Genomic DNA, 26180 nt, shown 5'->3' with positions numbered 1-26180 from the left:
ACAAGACTAAGAGAACACTGAGCTGTAGAGACAATTTCTGCTCTGTTAACTCAGATTCAAAGTTTGTGGGAAAGGACCCTCAAATTGTTCAAATTGTTCTTAGAAATACTTGAGCAGAAAAACTGCAGTTTTCTAGTTACAGGCAGCTGCAGACCATGCTTTGTGAGGTGCCATGTATTGAAACTAGAATTAATCCTGATGAAAGACTTATTTTCTAATGCTTTTTGTTCAAAAACGTCTTAAAAACACCTCCAACTCTTCAAAATAGAAATTATTGTTATTTCATTCCACTGAACAACAACAAAAAAACCCAACCACCCCCAAAAGCATAAAAATCTGAAAAATAACATATTGCTGATTGCTAATACAAAAATCAGAATAAACGTCTACAGAATTCTAACGGGCAAAGATCATATATTGGTATTTACAATATGCCCACTTGCCTTAGTAGAGCTCAAATCTGGATCATTTTGGTTTTGAGTGATTTGAGGAAACCAGAAACAAACAACATGTCTCTAACTTGCACTGGCAATATTGTAAAACTATCTCATGATATAAAATGTAGGCGTTACTCTCTATGAATCATTGTGATTTAAAAAAGGATACTGATAGATAGGCAATGAATCACAATCAGTTTTGTAATCAGAAAAAGCTGGCTTCTTAAGAAAGACCTTTGCCCCCTTTGGCAAAGCATAACAACTAAATGTGCCAAGCTACTAAGGAGTACACCTTCTCTTGTCATGTAAGTGGCCTCATAAGACTGAGGGAAGTAATTGACTTTAAAATATATAAAAAAATGCTGTGTTGTATAAAAGATAGCAAAGCTTTATCAACTAAAAAGTCACAACACAATTGACAAGAGTCTTAACATTCTCAGAACTGTGCTTGGCTCCAAGACTCAGTGTGCCTTTTATAACTGACATGTATTTATATCAGGCAGACTTCATATTACTCAGGTCTAGTGAAAGTTTTACTAACTACAGGAAATTAATATAATTCAAAAATTTCATATTTGTGTAGCTTAACCTACACTATTTTTAAAAAATTATTATTCTTTTCTTTGCCACTGACTCAATATGAGAACAATCTGCTTCCAGATTCTTTGAAACTGGATTCTTGCTGTGCTAAATAAGGTGACTAAGACAGTGTTCCAGAAACCTTTCCATATATCCCAAAGATGTACAATAAGATAATACAAATTTCAATTAATTTAAACATAAAATGTCATATCATATAATGGATATAAGCTCTTTTTATTAACAGTAATAAAACCAGAAATTACCAAGGAGTTAAGAAACCTTTTCATTCTCTAAGTTTTCGGTCAGATTTATAAGTTCAATGCATGCCTTTAAAAGTAATTTAAGAGAAAATTCCACACTCAGAAGTTCATATGCAGAACTGTGACTGTGCTCTCAGATGTCAAACTTATATCAAAGTCAATAGAAAGTGTTATAGCTTCAGTAAAAATTCATTGTTTAGGCCACAGTTAAGCAAAACACTCACTTATATGCTTTATTTTCAATATTGTATTATTGTTAATGGTATTTAAATACCTGCTTAAAGTTAAGCACTTTGAAAAACTCAGTTCCTGGCTAAGGAAGGACTTCTTTAGCTAAGGCATATTATTAAATTACATTTCATATACATGTATACACACAAATAAATCAATGTATGTTGTAATACAGATCCATAAGAAATTAGGTTCTCATAAAATGCCATATTTTCTATGTAAAATTACTGTTTCTCACTAACCACAGTGACAACACTGTGCCCAGAGTTAATAAAATACACTCACAACTACCATGAAACACTAGTCGCAATGTTTAGCCAGATGCCTACCGTATGTTGAAATAGGAAACTGTCTCAAAGTATTCAAGTGTAGTAGAAAAGCTACCTAGTAAATTTATACTGTGCTCACGCATGATTCATTGTATGAAAATTTGCAAATTCCTCTGTGGCTTCATAAGCCTTTGCAAGATTATCTAAGATTTAAGCATGTAGTATGGCAAAATATACAAGAAGACATGTGTAAGCACTGAAGTTACTTGCAAGACAATCTTATGCTCCATTGCTTATTTGGTTTCTTTAGGTCATTATCACTCTGTCTTCTAATGTATTTTAATATACTAATCATGGACTCTTCCTTAAAAATGGTGCTTAGTCAATAATTATCAACTAAGATGCCAATTTAGCAAGAAATTTTAGAATAGATGTACTTCATTGTGAGATTCAAATCTGAATACAAAGTTTGTATTTCTTTTTGAAATGTTAGTAACTTTAGCAGTAAATGTTGTATATTATGTGCACAATATCCAGTTACTGTTTTTCTTCTAAGACATCTTAGATGCAATAAATTTTAAACTAACACTGAAGAATTTTTATAATATTAATACTTAAATAACCACATAAAGCTTTCTCAGTCTACTTAGTAGTAGTAGAGAATTTATTGGTATCTTTTTACGGATGCATAATGCTGTTGGTAAGAAGCCTGGGATTTTTTTCTTTCCTCAGACTCTGTCATGTCAGTGCTTTTTAATGTTCACAAGACAGTAAACTTAAGTATTGTTTCCAAGAGATGAGCTAATAAGGCATACAACTGTAATAGGGTAAAATATACTCATTAACATCCTAAATGCAGTTCCCTGCCATGGCAGAATACTGAATACTCCCACAGGAAGAGGAGGAGGAGGAACAAATGCAACATGAGTTTAAACTCATTCCTTGAATTAAATCCCACTTTTAAAGTTTTTCCTGGCAGTCAAACACATTGCAAATTATCCATGAAAATGCCTCTCTGATATCAGGATGAGCCGTTTTCATCACAAAGCTGTCATCTTCTAAAATACTAAAAATGTAAAAGGTATTTTAATATGGTAAGACTATTTGTAGGGCCCATATAATTTGATTGATCACTATTTTTTATTTAGTATAACTTAAAATATTTTAACCTGTTGGATGATCACTAAATCCTAAAAGTTAAAAAGCACCATGTTGCAAAACTCATTCATTAATGTAAACGTGTTTAGGGCTATTTGTGCATTAAATACAGAAAATATCTCAGCATAACAGGAAACACACTTTCCTATATATAATTTTTCTTATATATAATTATATATAATTTCTGATATATGCCAAGTGTAAGATAATACTCTCTGTATATGTGTGTGTACAGCCAGGAAACTCTGTGATGTCAAGCTAGTTCAAACACCTCAAAGCTTGAGAAAGTAGATAAATAAACCAAGGAGGGCTTAACATTTAGCATTCTCCTCTTCTAGATGCCACATAAATTAATCTAGCACAAAAATATGTTCAGATTTTGTGTCGAATACAGTTATTTACACACTGTTATTGAAGTGCATTTTTGTTAGCTGCTGAAACTCTTCTATCAGACATTTATAAACTTGGAAGGGTACTACTAGTGATACGCATACCACTTCAGAGTGCAATGTTGCCCAACGCAGAAATGAAGGACCCTACTCTTTACTCCATCACAATTGTTGCCATTACTCTGACAAGAGAAACACCAGGCAAAAGAAAAATGGTTGATTATGTATAACAGCAGGCTTTGTACCAGCCTACTGCAAGAACAACTAAAATAATTTAATAATAAAGACACGTGAACTTTTGTACACCTATCATCTCTTGTACAAATGTATATTTCTTCTTTTAAATTAGCAAAAAAAAATATTAACCTTCTCAACTGTACGAACTGAGAAGCACGTAACCTGCTCAGCCACTTTTCAGCAATAGAGCAATCTCTTGTCATCTGACTACTGTACTTTTGACCTTCCAAAATATTCCCAATTAAAATACATTGACATGTTTTTACATGTGATTCAATAATTATTGTTCTCAATAGTGTAGGATACTTATCGCATATTTGGATCAATGTTCTTTGCATCTCATGTACTCCATCTTTCTAAATATTAATTTTTCCAGACAGTTTTAAAACTATCCCATCAAGACGACTTCAGGCTGCCTACACAAGGAGTGTAGAATCAGGTCATATGTAGGGTAAGCTTGCTTTTGTAACTGAAATTACATCATTGTGCAACATTGTGAGAAGTATTTAATGAGCACCAGTAAATTAATTATGAATTGCACTCTAAATTTAAGTTACCTTGAACAGTTCCACTTCTGAATCCTCTATTGGACTACAGGACAAGAGCATCACGAGGATCTTCCCTATTCTTGATGGCCCCCCATCACAAATTTTTCTGAGAATCCAACACGAGTCTTTGGGAGCAGCACAGAATTTGACAGAGATATTTAACTCTTTTCCAAACATACTATTCAAGGGAAAAAACCCTTTATACTTTTCTCCTAAGGATATGGAAGTAACTTAATAAAAACACAATGGCTAAGTGCTGTTTGAACCTGAATGAAAAGATTAATATTCTCCCTGCAGCCCTTTGATAAGAAAAAGTACACAAAATATTGTGGGGGGGAATACAATTTCATCTTTTATTTAATTTCAAAATCATTAATGCACTTCGAAAATAACTTAAATATAACCTGGATAATGATACATTAATGAAAATTCTACAAAGTCCTGACTTTGTTACTGATGCATAAACTTACTATATTTTCTAATAAGAGATCTGGCAAGGTTCAAATTTTACAGTGTACATGAAGACTAAAAGGAAAGAATTTTTTTTATCTTATTTTCTGTTGGGTTGCTCTTCCTCTATGTCATTAATATCCTAAGAATATGTCTGCTATGACTTGGCTCTGCTTTTGTCAACCTTTCTGTTTTGAAGTAAAATTTTCTCCAATTATCCATTGAAATTGCCTTGCTTTCCCCATGAAGGAACAAACATTTTTACCTGCCAAGGTATGGAAAATTGTTTCACACAACTCACTTGTTCCTTCATATGAACTCCGGCATTTCCTGTAAGTGTCATTCATCCAGAAAGCAGGGTGTATTTATATTAACGTTTAAGCAAACATTATGTCTGGCAATAAACAGCATTTGTTTAGCAGTTCCATGGCTTTTGCTACTGTTCTTTGCTTCTGTAATAAACTAACATTTTAAAAATTGTGTTTGATGTTATTCTTCAGTTATTAATTGGTGATCTTTAACTCAGAGTGTCCACACATAGCAAGTCTCACTCTTGTCACACACTCAAAGTCAGCAGAGTTTTGGTCTGCATAGTGACTGTGTAACTGTACAAATCATTCTATTAAAGGAAGATGGAAACTAGTGTTGCTATTTTTGACAAGAAATTTTCAAGAGTTAAAATGACATCACTTTAGGACACCAAACAGAAAGTAGAGTATCCACAGCTAAGAACAATTTACTGTTCAGAAAAAGTTATTAATGTATACTTTCAGAATTCTGTTATTTTTAACAGCTAATCTTAAACAAATGCTTTAACAATGAACACTAAACAGTGATTTTTGTAAATTTCTTTGTTTCCAGCTGTAAAGAATCCACCAATGCTTGACTAAATCAGTAAAGACTCTGGTTGTACTTTGTATTTTGTACATAAATATTGTGGAGAGCATGAAGTGTCTATTAGCTCTAAGCTAGAAAATCTGTGTGCCCCAGTCACCTATGTTCATATGGATTTCAGATTCTACAAAGCTCTGTATATGAGACTGAGAATTGCCTATAGAGATCCTGGTTCATGTAAACGTACCTGCTTTCTTTAAAAATATGAACTGCCATTCCAATTCTATCTTTGACAGCTTTTTCTAGTTTCAATTGAGGAGAAAACTGTATAATCAAGTTCTGCTGTTTCAGTAAGATTAATAATTATAGGGTTATGAAACATTAACAATAGTGGTACAAGCAAAGCAGCTATGTTAAATTTTAACAGCATTAAAAAGAGGGGAAGAAAGAGATTGAGAAAATTTCAGTTCCCTTCTCTGTCATGTGTTCTTGTCATCATCTTTTTTTTTTTCTATATTTAAAATACTTTAAGAATTTCTTCTGCAAGTAATCTAAAAGGACAGCTAACAGCAAATCTTTCAGTTTCATGTCATAATAAATAGATGTATACACCACAATTCAAGACAAAAATGTGTATTAAAATGCTTATATTTATAGCTAACTTCTCGCATATTGTTCTAGAACATTTATGGAGTAAGTTAGTATACCGAAAAATATCATATTAATTAACTTTCTGGAAAGTGTTATTTTGAATAATTACATGCAACTGTATTTCTTTCATCTAAATATGCATGTCATTTTCACATACAAACCACAAATTATATACTGGAATTTTGCCCATATACTATGGGATGCTTGATAACTTGATTGGTTTATTTTTAAACCAGTTATTCATCTTCAATTTGGACAGAATACCAATAGTTAACCTTGCAATAAATTATGTTGTCATACCCTATTATTCTTTTAAGGAGATTCATTTTCTAGGCAAGCAAGTTTAGTGTGAGGAACTAAAAGTTATTGCTGTGACTCTTTGTAACCCCTCAAGCAGGCTTGTGAACAGCTAAATATCACGTGGCTCTGGTATATACTAAGGATAAATTACTGTGACTTCTACTTTTCTAATTTTTTTTAATTGCTAAACAAAAATCAATAGTTTGCAAATTTCTGTATGTTGAACTTGAAGCATGACCCCAAGACAGACGGTCAGTCTCTTCAAAGATTCAGTTGTATTTAAAAGGAATCATATTAAAATACTATTGAGATTATCACCAAAAAAAATAAATTCTTAAGGGACATCTGGGTTACATCCAGTGCAATGTACTGTAATATAGAACTGAATAAGGATAAGACACTTCTTGCATTCACGGTGCATGCAAAACTCCCACTGAAACTGTTTGAACCACCTCTAATCCAAAAGATCAGAAGGGGTCTTCAGCAGCAGACTGCTTCCTACACCCTATACTTCCCGTCCTTTGTGTAACAAGGTGTGAATGCCTGTTTTAAACCTTATTACTATACTCTGTAGAAAATAAATTATTTTGCAGCAGCTTAGCTGACCCTTCGCCAACAGTAATATACTTGGTTTAGAGGCATATGATAAGGATGAAAATAAGGACAACTATAATCTAATTCCATTACACGTATCTAAACTGGGAGAGCTTGGGAATTTAGAACCTGGTTTTGATCTCTAACCTTCACTTTCTACTATCACTGTATCATCACAAAATAGGTTAAACACCAAACTATTTGCAAAGCAGAAACTGGTTTTCATTGGCTTACAAGAAGACAGTATTCACCTCATAGCTTTATATAGGCACACCTTTCCAATGTAAAGGATGGGCTTGTAAAATGTGTGTGGCATACTATGTAAAACTACTACAATTAGAGAATGGTCTCCCCTGTATTTTGAGAATTCCTAGATTGTTTCTGATGTAAACTGGTATTGGACTTGGTTCATTGTTTGGAACTATGGAATATTTTGTACAACTCTACATAATATGCTCACTGAATCAGACAAGATAATTTGGCGTCAAACACTAGTTCCTTTAAAACTGACTGTGTAAAATTTCTATCAGTTTACTTAATTTAACTTTTGTGGGATGACAACAATGGCATGTGGTTTTGAACAGGAATTCTGCACCTCCTGGTCAATATCTGAACATAACATAGCCACAATCTCTGCCAACACAAACATACATACCATACTAAGCAGGCTCTCAAATTGAACTTCCTCCTTCCTCAGACATTCTGAGGAAATAATTTGTCTATAATCCTAGGTTAGGGAAAAGAGTAGAAACTATTGATACTGAGATCACAATAATATATAAGCTGATCAATAAATAGCTTCCTCACAAGGTTTACATCTCAATGAAAGCAGGAAAATTTGCCAATTCCATTATGTTTGTCAGATACAAAGCCCCCAGATTATCAATGGGTTATGTACTGTCAATTGTAGAGCTCAGCTGGGTCTTGTATCTTGCCAGTTGTATCTTTATTTTACTATTTGTTCTCGGATGTTAAAAACACTATTGGAAGCAGTTCAAAAATACATTGTTGGAAAATTGTTAAAGTCCTAGTCATACAATGTCATTTTGAAGCTCCCTGGGAATTTAGATTTGCACAGCTTATTAGGATATGACCTTTCCCTTGATTTTTTTATTTTAAGATCAACTTAACATGAGATTTCCCCAGTGGGAGTTGCTGTGTTTCCTTCACAGATAAGGAAAAGAGCAATGGCAACTCCGTATAGAGACAACTTTCATACATTTCTACAGTACGGACAAGTTTGTGGTCTTGACAGACATCCAATGCATTCCTAGAGGTTGAGAGGAAAATCATGCGGTACGTTAACTAAAAAAAACCCCAGGAACATAACAAAGGTATTTCCCTGAATCTTTCACCCTTTTTTTTTTTTTTTCTTTTCCCCCCAATGTCATTTGAGATTAAGCTTTGAGGACTTTTACGGCCTATGGACTCCTTGTATTCAGAGGATTAGGGTAGCACTGGCTGTGAGATAATGGCTTGTTTCTGGAACACATTCATATTCCTTTGGGTGAACAGTTACTACCTTTACAGCACTCTTTTTTTTCTCCATGATACAGATCTTGTCTCACAAATTCACACAATTCAGCATTTCCATGCTTCTTATATTAGCTTAATTTTTCTGGGGTCTCATGAAACTGATCTAAAAGCAGGAGGCTGAAAAATCAGTTCTCAAAATTTTCCTACGTGGCAGGTATTCAAAACGGCCAACAAGAATAGTATCTCAAGTTCCTCGGTGGTCAGCGAGTGAGGTTCCTCTAGAGGCTGATTCAGAACAGCTAAAGTAGTCTCTTGCTCTAAATTACTCTGCAGAGGAGAGATCTCTCTCTTTGTAATATGGGATGATTACCATCTACCAATAACAGTTTAAGTACTTATATATAGTAAACATTTTTTAATAGTTTAAGTCAGGTATATTTAACATTTCTCAGCCCTTATATCTCTATGTCAATGAAGCCTACAGAGACCATTAGTTAAATTATTAGAAGCTGAATAATGTTGCTTATATTTTAAAATTTTCAAATGGTCAAGATTGCAAAACCTAACAACTTTTAATAAGTGTTTATTCAGGAGAGAGTAATTTTCTCACTGAAAGAAAGATCAGTGGGTCAATAAGGAGATCCCTAAAAGAATTAAATATTTTGCTCTTTGGATATTCGGGGTAAAAGTTTTATGTATTAAGCCTTTACTATGCAAACAACATTTTTGTTCAACTACAGATACAAAAGAAGAAAAGGAACTGGTGATGAAATAAGATAAATTCCTTTTTAAAAAGCTTTTCATATAAGTAGTCTGCTGACTTAGTACTTTGGGTAGGCATTGTGCATATAATGTTCTTATAATGATGCCACATTATAGTACAAAGTAATGCGGTATAATATAAATTCATCATGATCATATTTGAATGTCATAGCAATGACAAGTCCAACAAAACCATACAAAGATTCAAATGATTCCCCAAACAACTTCAGCCATCTTTAAGAGTTTCGTTGGTCTGTAGTTCTCATAGTAGTGACGCACATTGTCTGCTGTAATTTGGCTGTGCAAACAAAATGTAGTCCTTTAAATTTTCCTGCAACAGCTGTTAACAGGGGGATGTCCCCAATAGTTAAATTTGCATTTCCAGAAACAGCCTTTCCCCTTTCAACGACTGACAAGAGATACAGGTTTACTACTCTAACAACCAAGTAGCAGACAGCCTTAAAACTAATTTAGATTATAGGCAGACTGTAGGAGTTAATTTGCAATTGATCCGAGGCTAATCTGTGTCCCTTAGGTAAGTACAAAGTCACTATCTACATCGCTGGTTAAAGACCTCTATGAAACTTATGTATCTAACGAAGGAGCAAACAAATCCAAACTGATATGATTTACTGCATATCGCTGTAGAGTACCCTGATGTCATATATACTTAACTTTTCTGCAAAGAAATCTACCAAGATTCTAGAAAAATGCTAATAATATAGAAGGAAAAAATGACAAGGTGAATACTACAGACTTACAGGAAGAAATCTATTGGCTAAAGTAATTTCTAATAGAAGAGTGTATCAGCAGGCATGTTTGAAAAGTGATTCAACAGAAATTGTGTATCTTTTTCTACTCTGGTGACATAGACTCTCAATGCAGATGCATAGTGTAAGCACTAAAAGTTTATTTACAGAGGGCAGGACTGAACATTGCATGTGAACACATTCAGACCATGATAAAGAGCTTTGTCTCCCATTAGTAATTTAAAGAATTGTGATTTGGTAGTCCCAACACACCTATAATTGAATTCCTCAGTCATAAAATCACTGGTGCCAAACAAGTTCTGATATCTTTTATCAAGCCTCTTTTTTCTTGTCATTTGTTAACATATTTTCTTATGAAGCTTTTCTTCTTTTTATAGATACATTTGCTTTAGTTATAAATTAACCCTGGAATTTACTCTCCCAGGGGCCACAAACTGCTTTTTTATTATCTTGAAAAAGTTTCAGGCTATATGAATTTATGATTTGGAACAATTTTGAATAACAGTTGGTGGTTCAAGTACAAAGAAAGGGAAATTTCAAAAGATTGACAAAGTATTTAAGAATAAACTGAAAATGTTTAGATGTTTTTCTGTGCCTTCTGCTCTGGAAGCCATGATTAATTTACCAAAAGGGAACATATTTGCCTTTGGGATTTCTGGTGCTTCCGGTTCCTTGTAGTAATATTAACTGAGATACAGCCTCATTCTGAAAGGTCTTTCTAAGTTCCATATTTCAGTGGCTCCTGAAAATGGCCAGCATATCCCAAAGGTATGCAGAATACTTTAAAATTTAGACTCAAGTGCAATTTGAACCATATTATAAAAACATTAATATTTAACAGATTGATTCATATAATGACCATTAGAAGACTAATTTTTCATTTGATAAATGTAATCCTAAAGCTACAAGGCTTATAACATTCTCTGTTTCTAATTGTGTGTCTTTGTTGGTCTCTTTCTTTTCATAGCTTTGGAAAACATTGGCTTGTTTCAGCCAGAAGTGACTACAATGTAGAGGATTTTTAAGAAAATATGCCTAAATTGTTGTTAGTGTCACCACTGAAAGAGCAACGGTTTGAGCTCACCCTGTAATAAATACCAGAAAATCCAAATGAAAAATTCCTAAAAAACTTATCCATGGGAAACTAACTTAATTGGTTCTACTTTTCAAAGACCAATTTGTATAAGGACAGAATAATACTTTTTAACAGCCAGGATAATACACACACTATTCCCTTTATTTGTCCTTCTGTGCTACTCTTACCTCCATTAGAAATCATTTAAGTTTGAAAAATTTTATTTGATTTGACATAAACACACCAGACACCTATTTCTTATGGTTTAATTCCTTTTTTAGCTAAGATTTTCCAAGGTGGAGCAATTTGAAAAATTATGCCTTCAAGATTCAGAAAACAGGAAAAGATCATATGGAACTTTGCATTTCTGGACTACTCTTCCTGATCTAGTTTAGATTGGCTGTGGTCGTGCTGCTGGTACACCACATGTAACAAGGTGCTGACTTAATCCAGTGTGGGATGGGTTAAAAATGACACTGATTTGGAATAACACAAAGGATTGAGGTGTATTTTTCCTGTATAAATAATTTTCATGCAGTGCTTTCCCCCATCTCTAGTTTCCCATATTCAAGACAATGTCCTTCTTGCAAAGCTAAACAGAACTTCCTTATCTTTGTGCTGTTTCTGAGATTGCCAGTCAGTTATTTGAAGTCAAAATATTGAAATTTTTATCTTACATTGTGATTTGTGTCTCTGATTTGTCCTATTTTTATTAGTAAGTTAGTGACCCATCCTCTTGAAAAATGTTGTAACTTACTCTGTTTCTTCTTGAATGCTTCATCTATTTAATTACCTATAGTAGGTTCTTGCTGTATCTTTGTTAAGTCTTAACAAAACATGGTATTTTCTGCTTCTTTAATTGAATCAATAGTGACACAGCTGAAAGGATTGTAACAGTCAAAATATTTATCAATTTTTACAACAGAAATGAGGTTTAAAATAGTGGCCACATTGTCAAATATTTTAGCTCTCAAATCTTCAAGTCTTAAAACACATGTTCATCTGTTTAGATTTTACAACTCTGTGCTTTCTATTTCATTTAAAAAAATTTAAAAAATCCATTACTTATTTGTTGACACTAGTTGGGGAAAACCAGTCAGTCTGATTTGGCCCTAATATTCATCTGTAATCCCATTCAAATCAATGAGATGGTGAGCATAAAGGTCAGATTGCATTGACTACCCTGAAGGATCAGAACCATAAAGTTATACACAAGTAAAACCACCTACTCTCACACCTTGTGTACACATTTCATAACTTTGTTTGCACTGTGTACTTTCACTTGAACCAAAAGGAATTTTCAGAGCAAACAAGTTGTAATGTATTCTTTAAAGGTGAGCTACAATGTTAGTTATCTATAGTTCTTAGAGCAGAGTAGGACAGTAAAAATTTCAAAATATTTTTCATATTTTTCAGAGTAATGTCTATATCATATTCAAGTATTTTACTAACATCTGCTCAGGACAGATGTTTAAATAGAGAGAGAATTTTGCCATCATGCAACACAAGCTCTGATAACAACTTGATCCTTCACCAGGGGTTAGAAAAAAATCTTAGAAGTATTTTTAAAGATTTTGGACTTTGTTATATGTCCTTTTATTTATTTAAATGACAGCCACATGGACAAAAAACATAGACTAAAATGACTTGTATAGATATTTCTTTTCATAAAATGCCAACCATCTACAGTGTCTACTTTGCCAGATATACAACTTCCATTTCTTTCCTGTGTGCTGTAAGCTTTCAAAATTCCAAAGATCTCCAAGTTATAAGTTATTAATTTTTTTAATTAAAAAAAATCTATCAATGGAACATTAAGCACAGCTCACCTTGGTCCATAGGCAGGAAGAAATTTAAAAGGAAATTATAACAAACCTGAGAGGCATTTAAACTAACTCAGTTTCAGCTATACTAATAAACTAAAGAGTACCAGGACTCTCACTCTGGCCATATTTGTTCCACTCACATTATGAAACTCTCTTAGTCATCAAAACTTGGTGGCAATACCTAAATGGCCTGTTGCAAATAGTCCATGGCCCATGATAACTCCCAAAGTATTTCTGGAAAGTGTTTGGATGGCTCTTAGTTGGCTGAGCTAAAACAGGACAAGGGACAATTCTAAGAATGTAACCATTTAACAATCCAGTTCCTGAGCCTGTGCCCAAGTTACAGCACTTTTTAATTTATTAGTACAGACCTAGCCTCTGAGTTCAATTAGACTACCCCGAGACTAGGGAATATAATTGCTTTGGGTTTTTGTTTTGGTTTTCCTCAAATTCACTGAGTTATTTTATTTTGTATCAGCTTTTTTTCCTAAATGTGGTCCTACTTTCTGCCTGCAAGCTGGCAATACATGTAGCAGGTACTCTTAGCTTTCAGGAAGGGGAAGCGTGCAACTCTGAAGACGTTCAGCATCAGTGTGAATGTGAATAAGACTCTAGAACTCTCATATATCTCACCGAACATGCATTTCCTTTGTACACCATTTTATGGAGAGCTAACATAAAGTGTACTGAACTATTTTTCCCAAACTCGCACTTTATTTCAGTGAAATATTGTATCTGTGCAAAAAGAAACCGCAGAGATGGAAAACTCTAAGATACAAGTTAAATCCTTGATACTCAGAAAAACAAAGCAAGTAAGATTATCAAATTCCTGTAATTGACATCTAACAGAGGTATCTACCTATCGATCTTCATGTCACGTGAGAACAGAAGAAATATTTTGCTGCTTCAGAAGTCCACAATATAAAAATGGCAATATCATAGCAAACTGGAAACTGCTTACTATTTGTCTCACCTCCTGCTCTGAGAACAGCTAACAACATACTGGATACAATAGGCACCTCAAAATCACCCCTAACTTCTATGAGCTAAAATAATCCACGTGCCCTATGATTGTAGAAGAAAACTGACTATTCAGATGGACTGTACAGCATCAAAGGGCATAAGGGAACCTGTTATAAATAATGGCTCATAGAAGATGAAGGGAAGAAAATCCTATGGGGTCTGTCGGTATCTCTTCCCAATGCAACATTCATCTCTGCAGTAGATTTCCAATTTTTTTTCTCTAACTTAATTTCAGAAATTCTTATTCAGAAGATGCTTTCTTTGAGGGGCTATACAACAGTTTATATGAATACTGGAATCAGAAAGCAGTGCTATTTAGTATTTAGCCTACACTGTCTTTATTTAATTTCCATATTCATAGCTAAATGAGCACTCTATCATTCTTACCGTTTTGAACGCCAAAGAATTCCTTTCTCCCACAGAGTAACTGCCAGGTATAATTACTACATTCATTAGCCCTTCCTGGAGTAATTATCAGGAAAGTGGCAACCATACCTGCATCAATTTCTTCTTCCTCCTTGCTTTTTTTCTGCTTTCCTTCCAGGACAACTAGAGTTTTTCTCTACTTTGTATCTCTCCCTTACACTGGGTGTCTCACCTTACTCACCTCAATCCTTTTCCTCCTTTTATTCAAAATGAAGATAAGGGGAGGAAAGAGAGAGATGGACCTACTGTCTCTCATTGTTTTCATGTCTACCAATTTGTTGTGGTTTGGTTTTGTTTTGTTTTAATTTAAATCAATTCATTCTGACATTATTAGGAGATTCATAGTACAGTTATTTCACCAGTGACAACAAAATAATTACCCTCCTGTCTAAGGGTCAAGCTTCAGCAGAAATTTAAAATTGCCACATGCTGTATAACATTGTGCTGTGCCTTCCTGTTAGTGGATGGGGGAGGAGACAGGAATCTGTTGCACAGCCTGCGTCAGAGAATGTAGTCACACTACAGTATATCAAATTTAGTGTATGTACAAGTTATTGTTATTCTAAACTTACCTCAGACTTCAGCAATATTCACTGCCTGTTCTCCTGTCCTTAGTGACAGGAAAGCTGTCACTTGTTGTTAGCATATCAGACAGTTCCTGTTCTCAAAGGAGTAATAAATAAGGCTAGATTTAAAAAACAGAACAAACTTGGGCAGAAAAAGAACAATGAGTAGGAATGCCAAAATACAGTGAAAGACCACGTTATGGCATTGTCAGCACATCTTACACCAAGAAAAGCTGAAAATCTCATAAGAGACCAGAGAGAAGAATTCAAAATCAAGAAGGTTCCAACAATAAACTTTAAACTTTGAGAAAGAAACTCAAACATCTGTGTTTTTAAAGAATTTCCCTGCTTTTTAAGATCTTCTTTGGGAAATATAAAAAGGGCTAAATAAATAAAGAAAAACAACAGAGTCTTAGCCAATCTTCCCACTGCCTTCCTTTGAAATTTCCTTTAATTAACTAACTAATTAATTAATTAATTAATTAAATTTCCTGATACTCATTATGGACAGCATTTTCACTTTTTCCCAACTCTCTTTTCTGCTGGGCCTCCAAAGTCCCGCATTGGCCTTAGATCCCTGCCTTAATCCACCACTACAATTAATCTAATCATACCGAACACCAGTACCCTCTATTAAGACTAGAGATATTCTAGCTGTTTCACAGTATTTTAAAGCCAGAGCCTATCTTAACATTGCACATTACTCCACCTATTCTGCACAAATTTTGTTTTATGGATATTTTCATTTGTAAAGAAGCAGAACTGTTGATAATATTTTTATCTTTTAAAAACAGAATTGATAAAATATACAGAAAGCTGTTTTCTTTTGATCTCTCTCCTACTCAAAATTGGCACCCTGGTGACCCAAAAGAATGGAAAGAAATGCACATGACTTCCACATCCTCAGTATTACATCATGAAGGATGAAACAGCATATTCTGTACAACTCAGAGTGCTGCTGTACTGTATGTAACTCTTTTCTTGCATAAAAAAATGCCTTTCTTAAGAAAACTGTGACTCATTAAAAATCTGACAGATACCATATTCCAATGCACAGAACAATGAAAACAATGATAGACCATTAGACACAGACTCATTTCATAATGGGATCAGTTACTGTGAACTATGACATTAGCATGCTTGGTTTTTTAGATAAATTAAAACATGAAGGTTTGTTTGCAGGAAAAATATATATTTAATATTCTATTTTTGGATTAAGATTTTCATTGCCAAAAATTTTCAAGAACACATGTCTACAAGAAAACATCTTTGTTGGAGGAAAAATGGGTTCTTGATACTGAAGGGTTTTCCAGTACTTCTTCACGTACTATCAAGAATTGCTGCCTATGCCAACTGTGCTGTAATAACTATTTCTTAATAAATTAATAATCCTGGTCTAAGAAAATGTCTTTACCTATGTCAGAAAGTAACTTGCATAACCTGATGTTTTATCCTATCTAGCCTGAGTAAAACCTAAACCAGCGTGATGATTTCAAGTGTATATTTAACACAAGGTATTGGGGTATTGGATTACTGTAAAAAAACCCAAACAAGATATTGTGAACATAATAAATATCCGCCGCACCCAATTTAACTGGGTAAAGTTAGCCAGCCTGATCACGAGGCAGACCCAAAGAACAAGTCTTTGGGCAGTGCCCAAAGGAAACTGTGTAAGGAACCCTCTTGGGTCTCTTATTCATCATGCCATAATGTTCTTCTCTGCATCACAAAAAACAATTAACCAGTTCAAGACAATTGGCAAGCTCACATCATAGCTAATACTCCAAGAAGCTTGCAGAACAGAACCAAGATCAACTGGCAAGCTAATCGTGGAAAGCAAGCATGGAATTTACTTGCAATAGCATTTTTTATGTGCAAACATCCAAATAACTTGGGGGAAAAAAAAAAAAAAAAAAAAAAGAGCAACCTAGGAACTACTAATTAAGCTTCCATAGGATTTTTTTAAAATTATTTTGCATTGCCTTGATAATAATGAAAAATACTTTGAAACCACTGTTAAAAACCTGAACCTTTCAAAGTAATTCTTCAGTGTTTGCTTATTTCCTATTTTAAATTCAGATTCAGGACATGTCATAATAAACTTTTGTAATATTAATTTTGAAACTTATTTTGTAGTTAATTGTAAGAACCCATATTTAGCTGAGGTCTTTACTAAATAACCTATTCCAGGCCAATTCAGCAATTCTGGAAATAGCTGTAATGTAAATGGAAAAAAAAAAAAAATCCAGAAAAATAAACCTTTTTAGTGGTGCTTATTTCATTCAGACAACTAATTTAATGTGAAATCCCTTTGCTGTTTCATCTTGTTTATCATCTCAAACCATCTTCAGCAACAGCTGGAAATTCTGAAAGTGAAAGCATATTTGCAGAACTTTTGTTTCCACATTCTTTAATCATGTTCTAGGCAAAACCCCAAAAATCTACACCTTTATATGAGTGTCTTGCAATATGCAGTCATTTGTCAAACTCTTTTTATGTCGACAATTACTACGGGATATTTAAATAAATAAAACACTAGCCTGCTTTTCTTAATATTTCTAATCATTTTTAAAAATCAACTACGCTAACATGCCTTGGTGTACAAATAAGGCATCTCAGATATGCAGTTTAAGTGCAAATGATGGCATCCAGGAGTGATGGTAGAGAAGAAATACAGTAAAATCCTCACAGAACTTCAGTGACTCAACAAAGTAAATGCATCCACTATCAGTGGTTAACTTCAGCAGAATTGGAGGAACAGCTACATCACTAGGTCAGTGCAAGAACTTTGTTTCAGCCATACTACAGGCTAGAAAGCAAATAGATAAAATAATTTTTCCTTGTCCTGGAGGGAATGAGAACCTCAGCCTGTGGCCTCTTCAAAATTTCTCATGATTCCATTAAATATGGTCCTGAATAAGGTTAGAGAATACAGATAAAATTCTGTGTAAATAAAACAACCTTTTGGCCTCACATACTTCTGCACTTGCTTATCTATAGATTTCTCTGGGTGTAACTGAAAATAAAATTTGGCTTTTTTTTTTTTTTAACATTCTTAGGTAGGATTAAACATCAATTTAGCAATATACCACTTAATAACATGCTTTTATGAAGCTAAAAACTGAGATTCAGCGTAAAATTTTGTAGCTGAAATACCACTGTAGGGGACAGTGAACAGTAACTCCAAGTAAAACATATTCAAGATGAAAGGATAAACTCTTCAGTTTTATTTACTGTAGACATAAAAAGTCAGTACCTAAACCTATCATGAGGAAGTATGTACGTTATGAAAGGCAGTAAATAGAAGTGGCCGCATTTTTCCACAAGACCCCATATTAGATAGCACCACAAAGCACCAGGTCTAGGTAGTAAAACCTGTTTTTCTGACCACCCCTACTAGAAGATCTTGGTGTGAGTGTTAAAGCCTGTAATTAACATTTTTCTTTTCATAGTTCCTTTTTTTAGTGTAACTCTTTTGGTAGTCTGACATATGTTTCAAACCACCATGGTTGAGAACTTAATTCACAGCAATATTAAAATATTCCCCTAGCATAAATACTGAAAATGTACATCATTCTATTTGTATATAGATAGCAACCTAAGTTCAAAGCCTCCCAAACTTCAAAACTGCTGCTACACAACCAAGAATAGTTACAGCAGTTACACAACATCGCTGTTCAATAAATCTAAACAAACACACAAGTACTATGGACTTATAACATAATATTATAACATAAAATCCTATTTTATGCAATGCAGCATAATCACATATTGTGTAAAAAGTTTAAGACAAGATCGTAATTCTGGGCAGGGCTACTTTGTGCAAATATGAAATTCTCTGAAAAGTAACTTGCTTAAACTCAGTGGAAAAACACACGACGCAATAAGAAAACTTCCATCACTCCCACTTATTCAATATGCCTATTCAATGACAGCTAAAAGTGTTTCTATGAAAATAACATATTTAGAATTTTATACATACATACAGGTAAGTTAGAGGAATCGAAGCTGGAAGTCTCCTATAAAAAAGTATAGGACCCTGGCAAAAGGGAATCTAAAATATGTCACAGTGAGATTTGTGATAAAGAGGAAAGACATAAGTCCCCATGGAGCTCAAGAAATTCCAATAACCCGTAAAACAGCACAAAGTATAATAATTTCCTCCCATAATAGCTGTTATAAGACCCAAACTAGAACTCATGTCTAATTTGAAGGTCTAGAATAAACTAATACCAACTGCAATGTCTGTATCAAAATGTTAGTATTTCATTTAGAGTTAAAATACATTAAGAAATTGATCACACAAATTCCAGAACAAAAGGCAGATAAATATACTACTCCTGTTACGCTAGCATTTCTTAAATAATTTAAAGACAAATATGTAGGACTTTTGCTATAATATATATTCATGGTTATTTAATTTCAGACATTTAGTCTCACTGAGCAAACAGCAATTCATTTAGAGTTGGACCCTGTATTTTCAGTACACTAAAACCACAGACTGACTTTAATAGTACTTGCATGGAAGCAAGCCGTGTACAAGACAAAATTCCTAACACTGCATGTAGACTGCAAACCTGACCCTACGGAAACAGCAGAACCACCACTGACCTGAATGAAGCTGGGATTTTTTTTTCTAGACTATGCATCTTCCAATAAACCAACATCATCTTTTTTTGATATGGTGGAATGTTCTGTATATTTGTCTGTTGGGATATTATCCAATATTTATTATACTGTGTTATCAGATACTATATATAGCCTTTGAACATTACTGAGATAAGTAGGAAGTCATTTGGTAACATAGGGTTAATACGTTACCTACACACACATATCCCTTACAAGTATGTACATAACCATACATGTATGCTCATCTTAGCAGTCATCAAGCATACTTGAACATACATACACAAAGCTACGTAAGCTTTGTGTTTTTTAAATTGCTAATTATCAACCAGCAGAGTAGACTTTGGGATTCATAGACTTGAATTCATAGACTTTGTCCTGAATGTGCAGACTGCATGGCATGGAGGTGATCTGCTTAGTCATGAGGGAAGGGGGTGGCTTATGCAAGTCCACAAAGCATCACCTGCTAGTCGATTCCAGAAATTCACAACCCAGCTTTTGAGGTAGTTACTTCTCTTCCCCTTTCTAAGCAGGATATTTTTTCTATTTGCAGTGCAATCTAGTGAAACTGCAAAGTTAAAAACAGCTGTATATAGAGAATAGGGTGCTCCTTATAAGTTAGGGGTTTTTTTTGCTGTAAATTTGGGGATTTGTTGTCACACATATATCTAACTTTTTTTGTATTTGTCAGGGTGCAGATTAGAATCTATTACCATTGTAAGAATCTATTACTGTTGTAAGCATAAATCAACGCACTGAAATTTTAAATTTAAATTTTTGCATCAATCTCACTACTACATTGTGTCTCCATTGTAAATTTGTAACTATTTGTATCCTCATGTCACAGATCATATAGTATTAAGGATAGGGACAATCTTTTTGTTTGAGTGAGTAACAAGATGGCCCCAATCTTGACTAGGCTGCTAGGTACTACTGCAACACAGGTAATTAGAAATATCTATATAGTTCACGTATCATGAATTTTAATTGGAGAATGATGTAATTGCTTAGTTCAATTCTATAGGAGAGGACAAACAGACCAAATAATATCATGCAAGGTGTGGGTGGAGTGGGAGAAAAACGTGAGCCTCGTCAAATTGACTTAAGTTCTGTGAAAGTTTTCAGATATGAAGACTGCAGACTAGGCCTTGCTTCTTTTTTTTTTCTTCCCCCAAATTAAAAAAATAAAAGCCTACAAAAGATTTAGTTGTATATTTGTCCTATGGCGTGAGAAGAGCTGACATCTTTGTAGCAATAGGCAAAAGAGAAGTCCATGTTGCAGTAGAAGACCTGATACTGAAGTAGAAACTTACTCTTTCCTATGGTTGCCACATGTATTTTCTCCTTCGTATCTCCTTATACCTGCAACATCTGAAAGTATCCCAAGCCCCACTCACCACAGGTGCAAGTACAACTAGGGTGACAACTTGCCTAGCACCTGCATTTTCTACATACTTTGTCACTGGAACCTGAAAGAAAGCACAACTGAAAAAAGACAGACTATCCTTCATAAAAAAAAAAAGCAGGAGTGTGGGGGGGAACAGACAAAAGAAATGTGAGAGGTTTATCATTTAATGTAGGAATCAATTTACATTTCATATTCCTGGGAATCTGAAGACAAATGTTATGGCTCTTTCATTTTTCATTCTGCCTTGGAAAGGCCTCCACAGGGGGGAAAAAAAAGGAGGCAAGGGGGAGATTTTTTTCCAAGTACTCTCTAACAGTTAAATGAAATCCCTGAGAACTGACCTGTTAATGGGAAACCTCAACTTCTGTTTGTGGCATGGGTATGCAGGAGTTGAGTATAACAACGTTCTCTTGCATTGGATTATTTCTAACTTTTTCTTTTGTTAGTTCACAAAAAGTTAACTGACACACAAAGAATATCTGGTATGAAGTACCTGAAAAGTAGATCCCTGCTGTTAAAAAAAATATACATAATTATGGAAATACAGTGTGGAATAATTAGCACTCATCATCTAATATCATGCTAAATTAAATAAGTCTATCAGTGATTAAAAAATGAAACTAGTAGCAATAACTAATGGAAATTATTGTATCCATGACTTCAAAAGAACTTAGCATGGAGAATTTATAATTGTATTTTAATTTATCTTGAGTAACTGCACTGGAAACTGTTTTACTGCCTGCCAGAGGAGAATACAGGAATAATCCTTGTGACAAAAGCTAGTAAAAGAAAATCAAATTCTGAATATCAAATATGTGCAACTAGCAATTCACAATTAGGCTACAAAAAATGGCTAGTAAGTATATTCTACATCGTTCTAAACAGATTATATGAAAAAAAAAAAGAGGGCCTCAGCAATCAAGGTGAAAAAAAAGTTAAGTATACTTTTCATTATTTAGTCCAGCTTTGTACAAGACAGAGGTTTTGTTCTACTTTTAAACTTTTCCTTGTTTTTACAATATAACTTTTTGCAAAATTCATTTTATTAGCCATTGCTATAAGTAGAAAATTATACTGACAGTAATGGAAGCTGGGCCTAAATTTATTTTATTGACTTTGAAATGGACTTAGGGTTATTTAAAAATTTCAGAGAAGAGACAGATTTAGAAGCAGTGCTGATAGTGGGTGTTTTTATCAGTATCATAAGGAAGGCTAAAAGGCATAGCTTCAATATTCTTCAATTAAATTCTAATACTTTGCCACCACCTCAGGTTTTTTGTGATAATTTATTATATGAAATATAAATTTATATCAGCAGAAATTTTGTAATGGAAGTTTCATTGAATGCTGATGTTTAATAAATTATATTATCCAGGAATTTGACACTGAGGCATTTCTAAGAAATACATACTATCTTAGGGCTGTTACAGATATATAAACTCTGAACCACTAAGTTAATGAGATATTTTACAAAACTGATGCCTAAGAACATTCAAATTCAAAAGCTGCCCCTGTAAAAGTATCTTTAAATGATATTTCTGATTGGTTATCATTCAAAGTCCATGCCAACTACTTTTTTCAACTCTCTCTCCCCTTGGCAAGTCCATGCTTATATTGTACCACATGCCTTAACACACTGCTAAGGGTGATTTCTTATAATCTCATAATTAGATCTCTAAGCAATTTTTGCAGCAGGTTTTTTTTTTTTTTGTGACAGCCAAAGAGAATAATGATGTCAAACGCATGTCTTCATGCAACAAATTCTGATATTAATGGGAGGACAATATATGAAATTTCTTTTTGAAGGAGAGCACCGAGTGTCATACGTCGTAGTTACTTGGTGTATACTGGGAATTTTTAGTTAACTAGTAACAAATCATAGTAACCTTTTAAAAGGTAAATTACTGATTAAATTATGGACTAATTGGTACCAGATTTTTTTTTAATACTTATTTTTAGATGGAACATTACAATCATGTTCCACAGCAAAAGCTTGCTCAGAGATAGAGCAGAAAGTCACAAATACGAGGCTAGCCCACAACCCTAGTTATTTCAAGGATAATTATAATTGATCCTCCCGATTCAAGGGAACCTAGACTCCACAGTACATGAAGAAACTGATAATTTCCTGAGCTTTTCATCAGAATAAATACCACTCTTATATCACTGATATTAATAAATACATCACTGTTAAGTCAGCATTGTACTGTCGTGTGTACACAGTGCCACAAAGTTACAACACCACAGGAACTTGCACTCTCCAGTTGTAGAATACCCTAGAGAGAAATGACACCAGGAAGATTACAAAATGCTCCTGCAAACCTGAGGCATGCCATCAAGACACTGTATATTTCAACACAGCATCTCAGTTGTTGCAGGCTGAGAAAGGCTCCCCGACTTTCTGCGGTTGAGAAATTTAAAAAAAAAAAAAAAAAAATCTGTTCATTCATTAAGTGAATCGGCCAGGTGAGCACCAACACTTCCCTGTCCGCTCCTTTCCCCTAGCGCAAGTACGCATGGACGCCCCGCGGTCCGGTCTGCCCCTTGCAACCACCGGATACATCTCCTCCAGGGGAGGAGGTCACCCCCTCACGCACGTTACCCTCCCTAGCATCCTCCTCTCGGAGGGACTGGAGCTAACCCACATGAGTCACCGTTCCCCAGCCCTCCTCCCCGGCCCCGGCCCCGGCCCCGGCCCCTGCCCCGAGTACAGCACCATGGACACAGCGCCCACGCTCTCCGCCGGCCGGCTCCGGGCCGCAGCCCGGCGCACCTGGAGCCCTCCCGAGGGGGTCCTCCCCGCCGCCCCGCTCCCTCCCGCCTCTCCTCCCCGCCCGGCCGCCGAGCAGCCTCATCCCCTCTCCCCGCCCACACAGCCCCCGCGGGCACCGGCAGCCCGTCCCGGCAGACCTTCTCCCCTCAGGGCCGTGCCTCGTACTCCCCGAGAGCTCCCGCTTCTCCCCTCCGCCCCGGGAAGAGCCCTCTAACACCACCACCCCCCACACACACTCCGCTCCCGCGGAGCCACTTTCCTTCCCCGCCACCCCGAGCATCCCCGGCACCGCGGCCTCCCCCCCCACCCCCGGCCCGGGGCTCAGCCCTCGCCCCATCCCGGGGCGCAGCTCCCGACCGCGCACGACTTCCCCTCACCCCCAGCAAGCTCCTCCGAGCCCCCGAGCCCTCGCCGGCCCCTCTCCCCACAGAGGCGCCCCTCGCTCCCCCCCCAGTCTCCCTCAGCCCGCGGCTCTCCTCACGCCTCCGCCACCCCCGCCCCCCACCTCGGGGGAAGGTCCCCCGCAGCCCCGCACCGACCTGGCGCTGTCAAGTCTCAGCGGGAGAAACTGTTCCCTTCTAGTGGGATAAACTCGCCCCCCCCGGCTCGGGCCCGTCCTACCGAGCAGGCACCGCCTCCCCCCGGGCCGGGCGCCGCCTCCCCGCCGGCCCACACGGCCGGCGCCGAGGGGCGAGCCGCCGGCGGGAGCGAGGGGGGCTCGGGGCTGCCGCGCGGTGCGGGGGGCTCGCGCCGCGGCCGCGGGCGGGCTGTGGGGACGGGGGGGGCGGGGCGGGGCCGCTGGGCGGCGGGAGCCCGGGCTGAGGTACGGGGCTCGGCGGCGGCCGCGGGGTAACGCGCCGGGAGGGCCGGGGGGAAGAGGTGGACGCGGAGGGGGAACGGGTCAGGGAGGAGGAGGAGGAGGCGCTGCTTCTCCTTCCTTTCCCCTTTAGAGCCCGTCCCTTCGCCCCAGGCGGTTCCCTCCGCGTCCGTGCCCCTTGAGCGAAATCACGAGCGTGTGTACCTGAGGGCTGACCGCGGGCCCCGGAGTGGATCTGGAATTTGATCTCTGCTCTCTGTAATCTCCTGTGACTGAAAATTCAGCTTTTCCGGCTGCTAACTGCTTTCTCTTTTGCGTTCCCATTCTCCAGCTAACTCCTCTCTGCGCTGCGTGTAGTTGGGTTGGTCACCTCACGCCAGTTTGTATCCTACTGTGACAGGAGTAAAGGCTTTTCTGAAAAGATTCTTAGCAGTAACTGAGGTAAATGAAATTCTTTTTCCCCTCACTTTTTTCAGCTACAGATTATCTTTCCCCCTATTCCCCCCCCCCGCCCAGGAATGCAGAGAGAAATGGTATAGGCTATGTTCGTAAGTCTCAAGGGAGAGCAAGTTCAAACAAGCATGTCACCTCCTTCTATTTCACCCTCCAATTCTTTTAAAAAGAAGTTAGATGTGAAAAAAAAGTCATAAGATCAACAGGCTTTTGAGACTCATCTTGTAAGTCAAGATGCCCCAGGATACAACAGTTTATCTTTAAAAACTCTCCATCTCTTGGACATCATTAGAAGATTCAGAGGATCCTAAATTTGCCTCATTACGGTTCTTAGTCATCAAGCATTTTGAAAGAGAGCCTACATTTGCTTTATTATTTGTATACTGAAGGCAATTTATAGATCAGAGTTGAATATGTCAAAATACCTGGTCTACTTATAGATACTAACATCGCCTACAGCTTTTTGTTTATGAGAGCAGTCTTTCTGTCTGTAGAGGCTTGAAGCCTTGTGTTAATTTTTATGAGAATTGTCTGTCTATTTGTATAGGCTTGAAGTAAGTGTTACTTCTGCCTTGACATATCAAGGAATTTTTTTCAATTTATGCTTTTCCCTCCATCTGAATTTTTTAGCCCTAGAAATGTGAAAATCTTTTGTTTGTAATGGGATTTTTGTTGTTGTTGTTGTTTTCTTCTTCTTCTGTTGTTTGTTTTTTTTGTTGTTTGGGGGTTTTGTTTTGTTTGGGTTTTTTTAACATACTGCAGTAATCTCTATTCTGTAATACCCTGACTCAGAATTAGGAGCCAGGTACTGAAAACAAGTAAAACAAAACCTCAGAATTACCTCAAGATGCCATGGATGAATAAACAGGCAAATGTGGATAAAATGATCTAACAGAGGCTTAAATACCTAAATTATTAATATTTCTAACCATTTTACAGCAATATCTCAGGTAAAGTTTCAATAGAAAGTTAAAAGAAGAAGGATCTTAGCTGGACACCTCCACAGAGTTCAGATTTAGCTCTGCTGAGAACAGAAACAACGCTGTTCTCTGTGCAAACTGCTGGAGAATATACCCGTTTAGTTTAAGTGTCTGAATAATAGAGGAGCCCTCCCAAAAATCTAGGCTTTAACATGCAAATTTTTTAAAACTCCACGAAACTGGGAGTGTTCCAAAAATTGGCAGGTATTAATGAACATCTGATAGTGACTATAAACTCATACTTTGAGCCTAGACTTTT

At 36.3% G+C, this 26180-nt stretch overlaps 1 protein-coding gene across 3 annotated transcripts in view; it reads right to left on the bottom strand.

Annotated features, from left to right (window-relative positions):
- Positions 1 to 24848, bottom strand: part of PPARG (peroxisome proliferator activated receptor gamma) — a 61904-nt gene extending 37056 nt beyond the window's left edge. Inside the window, exon 1 of one of the 3 annotated variants that reach the window (XM_075052771.1) lies at positions 24693 to 24848. The gene's annotated coding sequence lies outside the window, so the exon portion shown is untranslated. Of the gene's footprint in view, positions 1 to 23614; positions 23625 to 24210; positions 24356 to 24692 lie in introns of those variants that run through there. The other 2 variants (XM_075052770.1, XM_075052772.1) reach the window with 2 other exon arrangements.
- Between the last annotated feature and the right edge of the window lie 1332 nt (positions 24849 to 26180).

The sequence above is a fragment of the Buteo buteo genome, chromosome 21, assembly GCF_964188355.1.
Source record: "Buteo buteo chromosome 21, bButBut1.hap1.1, whole genome shotgun sequence".
Taxonomy (NCBI): Eukaryota; Metazoa; Chordata; class Aves; order Accipitriformes; family Accipitridae; genus Buteo; species Buteo buteo.
The sequence above is the reverse complement of the archived record's forward strand: the minus strand, read 5'-3'. Positions and strand labels throughout refer to the sequence as shown.